Here is a 10110-nt window from a genome sequence, read left to right as displayed (position 1 = left end):
TCTTATGGTCTTCAAAAGAAATATCGCAAGATTGTGGGGGACAAAGGAGACACTAACAGTAAATGCATGGAAAAAGGACAAGGATTGGTGCATGTTAAGAGAAAAAACTATGTATACAGCTCTGGATGCCCGAAGAAATGGACACAGATTTGGGGCAAATGGAATGTGTATAGAGGTAACATTTGCACTCCGCCCTCTCTTCTCCCTTCCCCTATGCATGAAAAATGAGAGACTCCTGTGTTGGTTGTAAGGTGGTCTACAAAGAACATTTTCGTGTACTGTAATGTTGCGAGTAATGGAATGAGTGAAAGCTATGATGTTTGAATTGCTGCTGTTTTGACATCAATAAAAAGAGTTATAAAAAAACATATGGTATTATAAATACCATTTTATATTTCTGCTTCTCGCACTGGGTTTGGTTGGGGGTGGGTGGGTTTGGTTCTGCTTGAGGGCAGGGGAGGGGTGGCTTGCCCAATGCTGCGGGCCCTGACTTTTTGGTCGTCCTTCAAACCAGTCATGTGCACTCTTTTCTCCATGTGGGCTGCATGCAGCCTACATGGAGAAAATAGCCTCCCCATAGACACCTGAGTGGTCGGCGTCCCGACCATTTGCAACGCTGCCATTGCAGAGTGGTGATTGGCTTAGCAGCATTGTGATTGGTTTAGGGGAGGGAGGCTGCCTGCTACATGTTCCTGCGGACGCAGGAGCAGACCAGCAGTGAAGACGCGGGACCCGGGAAAGGTAAGTTTCATTTTTTTTATTATTTAACCCCCACCTGCACGACCCTCCTTCCCTTTCGACCACTCGCCCGTCCCTCCCAACGCGCGCCCACCGCCTCCACCCGTGAGGCATGCAAGCCACGACTGCACTAAAACAACGTACTCATATGCGATCCCAAAATAATCAAGTTATGGGCATTGCCACAAAGCACAATAAGTAACAATGTCCCTCAGAGGCTAAAAATAATCTCATGTAAAAAAAAAACAATTCTAAAGACTTTTTTGAAACCAAAACAAGAGTGTTACGGGAAGAATGTACAGCAGTGTGGCTGTGCTGTATATCAGAAAAGTAGGGTGCTGGCCACGTCATTGTGCTTTATTTTTCTAACTTCTTCAGCCATCCTGCACAACAACGTTGATGTATACAACACTGCTAAAAGACATTGCCAAAACCCATGGCTTTTGTTTAAGTGACAGCAGTGCTTTGCCAATGCTTGTTTTTTTAACATGAATCTGCTGACTTCCTTAACTTGAACTATGAATCATTACAACAGCTCTAGGACATTTTAAAGCGTTTTCTGCCAATAGTTGCTGATTTAGGTATGCACCAATAAGAAGAAAAATACCAGCTTTTGATGATTTTGCTAACGTGTACCAACAGAAATATAAGACGGGTAAAACCATCGAACTAAAACGGTGCCGACTCATACAAGGCTGGAGCGCAGAACATTTTCCGGTGCACGCGACTCTCTTTTCCGGTGTAAAAGTGTGGGCGGTGTCTCGTTGTCTGGAATGGGTGTGCCTTTTTTTCGGGGCGGGTCATGTTTGTAACGAATTACAGGTTTACTAGGAAGCACCGCCCTGGGCCTCCTCGGGGGACCGCCCCTCCCTGTCAATTATTGTGAAATCAGCTTTCTGTTTTCTTTCTCGTATTGAAAATGATTTCAGGAGAAAGCAGGTCCGGCTTCGTCGTACATTTACCATCTGTCCATGGACTGGAGGTAAGGGGCACTTCCGGAATCTCGCGCATGAATCGTGGGGTGTTGAATGTAGGTAGTACGAGAAAAGCCAGTTAACTGGACACGCGGTTAGTTGTAACAAGTCGTACCGTTATGTTTACAATTTTGGGCAATGATTTCTTCCGATCCATGGCCGAATTTTGTAGTGAATATCTGACGAGTTTACTGAAAGAGAGGCATCGCCGCCCCTGGCCCTCATTAATCGTTGTACTCTGCTTCCAAGAATAAAACATTCCAATATTTCATTAATCCAGCTCTTACGAAGTGTGACCCAAAACTGTAGTCTTGCAATGGCAGATGACGGCGTAGCAATACTTGTGAACAGTAAGTAAAGAACCGAGATTGTGGTAAATGGAGAGCTCTTCAGAAAGACTGTTCGCACTAAAGAACTTCCTAGAAGATTTGATAAACATTTGTAGGGTAAATGCATTCGTTTTCATACCAATACGTTGTTGTGTTTCATCTGTTTAGAAATTGACATGTGTTGTGTTTAACGTTTATGCTATTACGCTTCCAGTTTGTGCAAGAATTTAGAAGTGGAAGCCTGCAGGGTTTGATTGTATGGGGAGGTTTATAGGACCAGAAGTTACCCCGCCTGTGTTCTCTCTCTTATTCTAAGAATAAAACTTTAAACAAATCAGCAACACCAGGACCATGACGTTACACATTATGGATCTTAGAGTTATGGCATTGTTTACAACAAAAAAAGTCACATGCAGTTTGCCCTTTTTAGTTGTGTCCCAGTTCTCGAGTGCATAACTCTGAACGAGAGCTTTGTTCCAAGCCCCTTTGTAGTACCTTGAACAGTGGTGTTACTGTGCTGGATTTAATTTTGTATTTCAATGTTGTCTAGGTGGCCGTGGCCCATTTTTACCCTGTACTTCTTACAGATCGGAATCAGATGTGGTCAGCTAGAGGTTGTCGCTTCTGTGGAAATGTTTACGAGCAAGGGGCCATTCTTCTAAAGTGTGCAATGCACTACTAGGGACAGGCTTGTGGAATTATTGAAAACGTTCAGTTGTACTGCAGCAGTGAGAGCCATGCAAACGTATGACCTCATGCACTGTTCTCTTGCCATGAGCTCCAAGCCTGCTTCCTTTCCTCTCACATACCCCTTCCACCGTACGCTTTAGTGTCCTTGCCTTCGAGCTTCACAATATAGGCTTTGTCCCCCTCTCCTTTACTCCTCCAGCGTCTCTGTGCCCCCTTCTCGATTGTCATTCTATAGGTGCCAAGCTTTGCCCCATCTATTCCCTGCCCACATCTGCTTCCATCCTTCACTGCCTCACCACAGACTCCATGGCTGCTTTCGTCTCCCTTCATACCACGGACTCCTTGCCTCCTTCTCTAAGCTCACCAAAGGTTCCTCTTCAAGCTTCTCTCTCAACTCTACTGCAAACCCCTTCCTTCTGCTCTTGTGTCAACTTCCCCAACCCTCTCCTCCTCCATTTCACATAGGCTATCCACCTCTTCTTGGTCAATAGATCGACAGGCAGCAGCTCAGTCTTGTCTTCTCCACCCTCTTTTTGCATCCTGGTCTCCACCAGCTTAGCAAAGTGCCCACCCAGTGTCATCTTACTGTTCCTAGAGATGTGATGTAAGATGCTGTGTTGTGCTGGTCCACCCACCAGTCTTACTAGTCGGATATATGCAGTCATTGCAAGATGATAACATGAGTTTTGTGCCAGAATATCAACATTTTAACATGAACCTTCAAAAGAGCCTTGACCAAAATATTGACTGCCTCAACATTTTGAGGGAAAGTATATAAAGATATATATTTACTAATCTTAACTAAACATGTTTGTATGTTGTTTACTTTACTATGTATATTTACATATTCATGTTTTGTAGGCACAGGGACATTTAGTGATTTTCCCAGAATCAAAGGATGTTGAGCCGATGACAACACTCGAACCCAGTTCCCATGTTCCAGGGTCAGCAGCTCTGGCCCTTACGCCACATACCCCGCCCACATACAGTTGTAGCAGAAAAATAATTTGTCTATAGAAGTCACTGCAAGAGGTTAAGATCGACAGGGATTAGCAGCAGTAGTGAAATGGTAGGAGTCAAGGGATGTCTGTGAAAGTTGGAGCCAACGCTGAGCCACACTGGGCAGGGCAGGATTGAAAGTGGCTATTCCAGTAGCACTGGTATCAGTAAAGAAATTGGCGGTGGGATACGGAGCTGCCACCGAGCCATGCTGGAGAGGGTCTAGTAAATCAGCGTGAGAGAGAGAATGGTTTTTCTGTAATGTAACTACAAGCAACACAAGCCAGCAGGGTGGGGGCCAGGAGGTCTGGTTTACAAAGACAGAGCTGACTGATTCTAAGACTTGGGTATTGGGACGTTGGATAGGGTCTCCCTAGTTCTCTGAGTGGTGGATAGAGGGAACAGGGCTCCTGTATAGGGCAAGGGCACAGAGATCAGGATGACATGGCAAATCTTAGTGAAATGGAAAAGGGGTACGGTGGGGAGTTGAGGCGTGAAAGTTCTTGACCAGTCAGTGCTAGAAATATGGATGTCACACGCTTCAAGAGCAACATAAGCGTTGAGACCAGAGCACTAAGGAAGGTAATCTTGGGACAGGAAGAGACAGTCACTGGAGTGGGGCACAAAGGGCTCCTAGCCCAGAAAGGCGAAAAGGTAAGTAGCAGATTTAGCGAGCTGGCAAAATGATTTTGCAAAATAGTACTCACTGGACGCTGCTGATTCGGGCAGGATGGCGCATCCAAGACCAACCAGCAACCTGATAGTGTGGAAAAGGGCCGCTTTAATGAAACAAGGGTAAAAGCTTTATACATAAAACCTTGGCTCTACGCCTTACATACTAACCATCAAATCCCAGCCTCACTATACATCTTAATAGCTATCCATTCACCTCTCCTTCCCCTAAGTAACTCTTCACAACTCTCCTCATTTAAACTCCCCGCATCAAACTATCGTGCATAGACTTCTGTTGCCATCTTATTCACATTCAGAAACAGCCCCTCCCCCCGAATCCTTGAGTGGGTCTGAACATGACCAACGTTTGTTGCAATAACTTTCAACTTGTGTAACCATCTGTCACCAGAAAAAAAAAATTTCTCCCCCCCCCCTCCCGGCACCCTTTTTTTAGTTTAGAAAGCAATCTACATCCCCACGGGTAGCTGGATAATTCCTGTCAACACGTTTCTCACCTGCATCAAGTACAACTCATTCCCATACATTTACAGATGCACCGGAATAAACTCCACTGTTTCATATTTGATATCCCCATTCTCGAGGAAATCAAGCCCATCTGCCTTGCAAAACCTCTTGAGATCCCTATTCCCTTTCCCACTTGCCCTGTTATTAGCCCCAGGTTTTGTTTCCCCCGCTAGGCTCTCCTCAGCATGAACTCAGTCCACACTATGGTAGTACCAGACCATAAACTTCTTAGCTCCAGCAAGTCCGCTTAATACAAAGGGCGAGGCTAGACGAGTGCGCCTTTAGGGCCCGGCCCCCCGGCCCACGCAACGTCATTGGTCAGTGTAGGTGGCCGGCCGGGGCGGGGGGTGACACATGTCCGGTAGGGGCGTGGGGCAAAGGCCGTGACCTATTTAGGTCAGGAACGCAGGGAACTCGGCCACTTCCTTCGCCAGCACCGGACCTGCTCTCACCCTGCTGGACCTCATTCCCCTCGCCTTAGCTTAAGCTTTTAACTTTAGCTTAAATTTTTAACTTTAGCCCTCGGGTTACGAACTTAGGGGGAGACTGGTGGCGCGTCTTTGCACCACGCAGCAGCGGAGAGCAGCGTCCATAGAAGAAGCCTACTGGAGGGGGAAGCGCGATCCCGGACCACGTGGCGGCGAGGAAGCAGCAGCGTCCTCCTGGGGGGAGCCAGCTCGACAGGTAAGGTGTCGGGGTCCCGGGGAGCTGTGGGCAGCCGTGGGGGCGGTGAGGGGCTGTTTTTGAGAAGCCTTTCCTGTGGCCCGCGGCTGCCTGCAGTGTCCCGCCTCTCTGTTGGTGCCCATCGGGCACCGGCATCTTCACTTCCGACCTGGGGGCACACACTGATTACTTCACTGTTCGTCAAAGGCATATTTGGCCTGGGGCAATGTTACTACATCTGCAAGATTGGGGTCAGTTCAGGGAGACATCCTAAGCATGTGGGTAAAGTCGGGTGATCGTCCTGACATTAAAGTTCACCGCGCCTCCTTTTACGGATTTAGTGGCAAAGTATTTAATAAGTATTACAGTCAGCAGGACTGGCGGCTATCATGCACAGCAATTTTAACAATCTCATTAAAGTTATTGAGAGTACATCATCGCCACAGGGCATAATAGTGAGCGCATGGCCCTCCGACCCCATATTATGCCAGCGGATGTAGTCTAAGATGGATGTGCAGGGATAACTTTATGAGTAGGTGTCCTCCTCATTGCTTGAACTCAGGAAAGCACGTAGGACTTTCGTGACAATCAGGCTACTTTTGTACAAAGGGGTGCTAACGAAACAGCAATTTATAAAGTACAAGAAAAGAGCATGGTTTAAGGGACTTAGAAAATTTAGCTCTTTGCACCCGGTCTGGTCTTGCTTCGTGGCAATTACGAGTGTTGCTGCGCGGTGTTCACTCTCCTTCAGTTCCTCCGGGACGCATATTGTCTCCTTGCCTCTGTGACATAACGCGTCTTTGAATTTAGCTTTGGATCGGGCATCGTGGAACACATTAATAATAATGTATATGTGCATTATGGTCAACTAAAGGTATTCTCTGTGTGCTTGTCTCTGTCTAGTGTTTTCTAAAAGGGTTCGTCACTCGTGCATCAGCCGTGTGCATTCACTTGTCCTTGGTTCGTACTCTTTGAATGTCAAATTTAACCCTTTCTGGATACACACTGCATGCTGCTACTGCAGATTGAGGCTTTTCAAGCTACTCGAATCCTCTGATATGTCTGGTTTAGTCCTTAGTTTTGCCTTAACATGTTTTAATGATGTACTTGGCCAGTTTGTTTCTGAAAAGCAAGGGAAAGGCTGAAACCGATTAACAGCCCAAGAGCATTCCTACAGCTTTTGCAATATGGTCCACACTGTTCACAATTACTTCTAACTTGAATTCATTCTGTTTATATACGAATGCAATTTTTAAATTTGAACTTTGGCTACCAAAAAGGGAATTCAGCCTTTATTATTAGTATTTTGTTTTATTGTTCATGTTTCTGACCTGGTTACATCGCCTGGCTGTAAAGCTCTGCTAAGCCCCCCCTTTTAGTCTGGGCACGCTTTAAACTCAGAGTAAGGGTTGAGGGGTGATCGATGGCAGCGGCTTAAGCTGTCTAGCCAATGTGGAGCCTTTTGATAATACGTGGAATGATCCACCGCATGCTATGGTTTATAAGGCTGGGAAGCGTCTGTCTTGGTGTGGTGGCCATTTTTGGGGTGGCCCTGTGTAATACTCCGGGGTGGCTATTTGTGGTGTGGACATGAAAATACAATAAAAAGGTGAAAGCATCGGAGTTCGGGAGGATGCTTTCTGTAACGTGCTGGATTACAGATCTGCATGTACGGTTGCTGCTCCTCTCATAACTTGAAACTGGTTCCTGTTTTTTATTGCATCCTTCATCTCCAATTCTCTATCCACCTGTACCGAGACTCAACATACTGTCACTCGTTTCTTCTGGTAGTTGGGGAATTCACTCCACGCAGTATGGAGGGCTACCTAGCGTATCATACTGGAGTAAACCTAAATCAAATTAAATATCGGAACGTGGGGTGTGCAGACACATGCTGCAGTGATTTGATGAAGGTTGAACATAATACATGCTGAATATGTAGGGTCGCGTTGATCGCCTCTGAAATAGAGCACCTTCCTCGTCTTTGTGACACACCCCCTATTAAATGACAGCCTGTGATACAATTGGATGGTTTTTTGGGCTAGAGAACATCATCTTGGGCTGTATTTATTACCAAAATACCATGATTTCTCACATTTACAGGATTGTCATACAAAGTCCTTGCCCGAATCCAGTGTGAACTAGTCTCTCTACCATCCCAGAGGGCCAGCGACTGTTGTAGTAATGAGAAGGCATTGAAGGCTCATAAAGGCAATATAAGTGACTAATCCGACCACCCAGTATAGGTACAACGTTTTAAAAATACTGTAAACCCCCTCTTTTCAGGTCCGCATAGAACCTTTATCTTAGGTGCATCATTCATTATGAGATGCCAAAGTGTCCCTGCCAACCATGAATTCACCTTGGCACGACCAGCATGGTTCTCCTACCATCTGGCTTCCCTTGCAGACTTCATTATGAATTGACAAGCAATTCTTTGTATATACACAAACATGTCAATACCTGCTTGGGAAAGGATTCATCTCTTCAGGGAGAAGTAAACCGTGCTCCGTTGTTGTAACCATGGTGATGCACCGATGTTTAGGTGTTCTCAGAGGCCCCCGCATTATTCTGTTCTAGCACTTTTCATATTCGTTAAGGCATTGAGCAGAGGCACTGCCACACCACACCTACCTTGGAACTATGGGGGACCATGCTATTAGTGCATCTCTTGAACATCTAGGGAAACATGACAACTGGGCAATTAACAATTCCAACAAGTTACTGCGACAATGCTACACCAAATTATTACATTCCAAGTGAAGAATAAAGAGCACCAGAGGCAGAAGACCCCTTGGTGCCATTTTATCAACGACTGCCCTCAGATTCTTGATGTGTACGCGTCATTGGCCGTAACACATCTTGTTAAAGCCAGCATTTCTGGCTCACTCAGCGAAGTTACTTGGTGAGAGTGGTCCATCACCATAATTTCTTGCTGAGACATGGCACCTGGATGCACAGACAACCGGGAGGTATGAGAGGAAAACACACTGATTACTCAGCTGCCAAGGTTTACGCCATGTTGAGGCAAACATACCATTTGAAACAATCCAATTGCCCCCTCTTAATCCTCTGAACGATCGAATCATCAAAACCAGAACAGCAGCTGATGTGGCTGCGCTTATGCAGAATGAATGCAGGTTAACATTTTCTGTAGATCTCCACTGCCTCCAAGACCAACTTCAGCACTTTTGTGAAATGAAACCTGGAGAGAAGAACTCTGCATGGAGAAATAGTGTCTTTGCCAATTCCAAAAGTCTAACCTCGAATTAATCCTTAACTGCTTGTAACCCGCAGCAGTGGTCACAAGGGATCAGTTGAAAAATTCGGTGTTCACCCTTGTTCTTCATGAGCAATCTTGGACAATGACTTCTTGCCAACAACTCCGTGCTATCCTCAGTCCCCATTTACTTATTTATTTGTTTATATAGCGCTAGAATCGACCCCCGGAGGGGTACCTCTGCGCTTATACAGACTGAGAGACGAGGCAATGGTTCTTAGCAGTTAACAATTACCAAACAAAAAGGTTTTGAGCAATTTTCCGAATATCAAATGTTCAGAGCACTGTCTAAGGGAGAGAGGGAGCTCATTCCAAAGACGAGGGCCAAGATAGGAGAGAGCTTTCCCTCCTAGTCTTATCTGCTTTTTATCTAATTACTAGCTCCACCACTCTGAAAGTCCCTAAAAAGTCCATGCCGAGAGCCCTGCCATGATGGTCCCTAGGTTGCCAATATCAATATGTAGCATATTATCTGCTTTAACCTCCTTCCAGCCTTTGTCAGTTTCAGCCCTCTTAATGAGAAATGAGATAGCTAAATCCCTCTGCCTTATCAACTTTGCTAGAAATCGCAGCACCAACAAGTGCCGCCGTGCATAGGCAGCCGATTTACCTCCAGACTTCAGTAATGTGAGGAAAACCACTGAGGATGAGGAGAATGGGTTACCCACCAATTAATCAAGATTTTGTGATAAGGTGGGTGTAAAAAGGCCATGTTTAATGACAACACTCATAAACATGACAAAACATGATTATTAAAACACATCATCAAAATATTAATAACACTTCTTATTGAAGCATATTATCAATTTGCATTATTCATTATTCAAACTGCATTTGTTCTTAAAATATTCTTCTTTCCCCCAGCACCAAGGGGCCCTCTGGTTCGCATCTCCCCAGGTTGAGATGCCCACGCAAGGTGCAACCCACCTCCGCCCCTGAGCGATGGGCCCCAGCCCTCGGGTCCTTGTCCGCCATTTCCAGGGCCCCACCTCGCGTCCACCAGGCTGCCCAGGAGGCTCGTACCTGTCGCCCTAGCCTCCCCCAACCGGTGGCCTCCATCCCCCTGCGGAGAACTTACCTTCTCTCTCCTCAGTGCTGGCCTAGGGAGTGCGCATGGCGGACTCCCGTCCATTTTGTAAGTCTATATCAATGGTCCAATGTCTCTTTTCTGCCACAAGGGAGACCAGGGCCCACAGGTCCGTCGCCCTTCCCCCCTTCAGACAAGATCAGCACAAAGGAC

General features: G+C 46.1%; 1 protein-coding gene across 2 annotated transcripts in view; it reads left to right on the top strand.

Moving 5' to 3' along the window:
* Positions 1-1602: 1602 nt before the first annotated feature.
* The window catches only part of IFNAR2 (interferon alpha and beta receptor subunit 2), a 187734-nt gene continuing 179226 nt past the window's right edge, over positions 1603-10110 (top strand). The window contains exon 1 of one of the 2 annotated variants that reach the window (XM_078656955.1): positions 1603-1720. The gene's annotated coding sequence lies outside the window, so the exon portion shown is untranslated. The remainder of the gene's footprint in view (positions 1721-10110) is intronic. The other variant, XR_013599798.1, reaches the window with a different exon arrangement.

This window comes from Lissotriton helveticus, chromosome 8 (genome assembly GCF_964261635.1).
Source record: "Lissotriton helveticus chromosome 8, aLisHel1.1, whole genome shotgun sequence".
Classification (NCBI taxonomy): Eukaryota; Metazoa; Chordata; class Amphibia; order Caudata; family Salamandridae; genus Lissotriton; species Lissotriton helveticus.
Note: the sequence above shows the minus strand (reverse complement) of the source record. Positions and strands in the feature narration are given on the sequence as shown.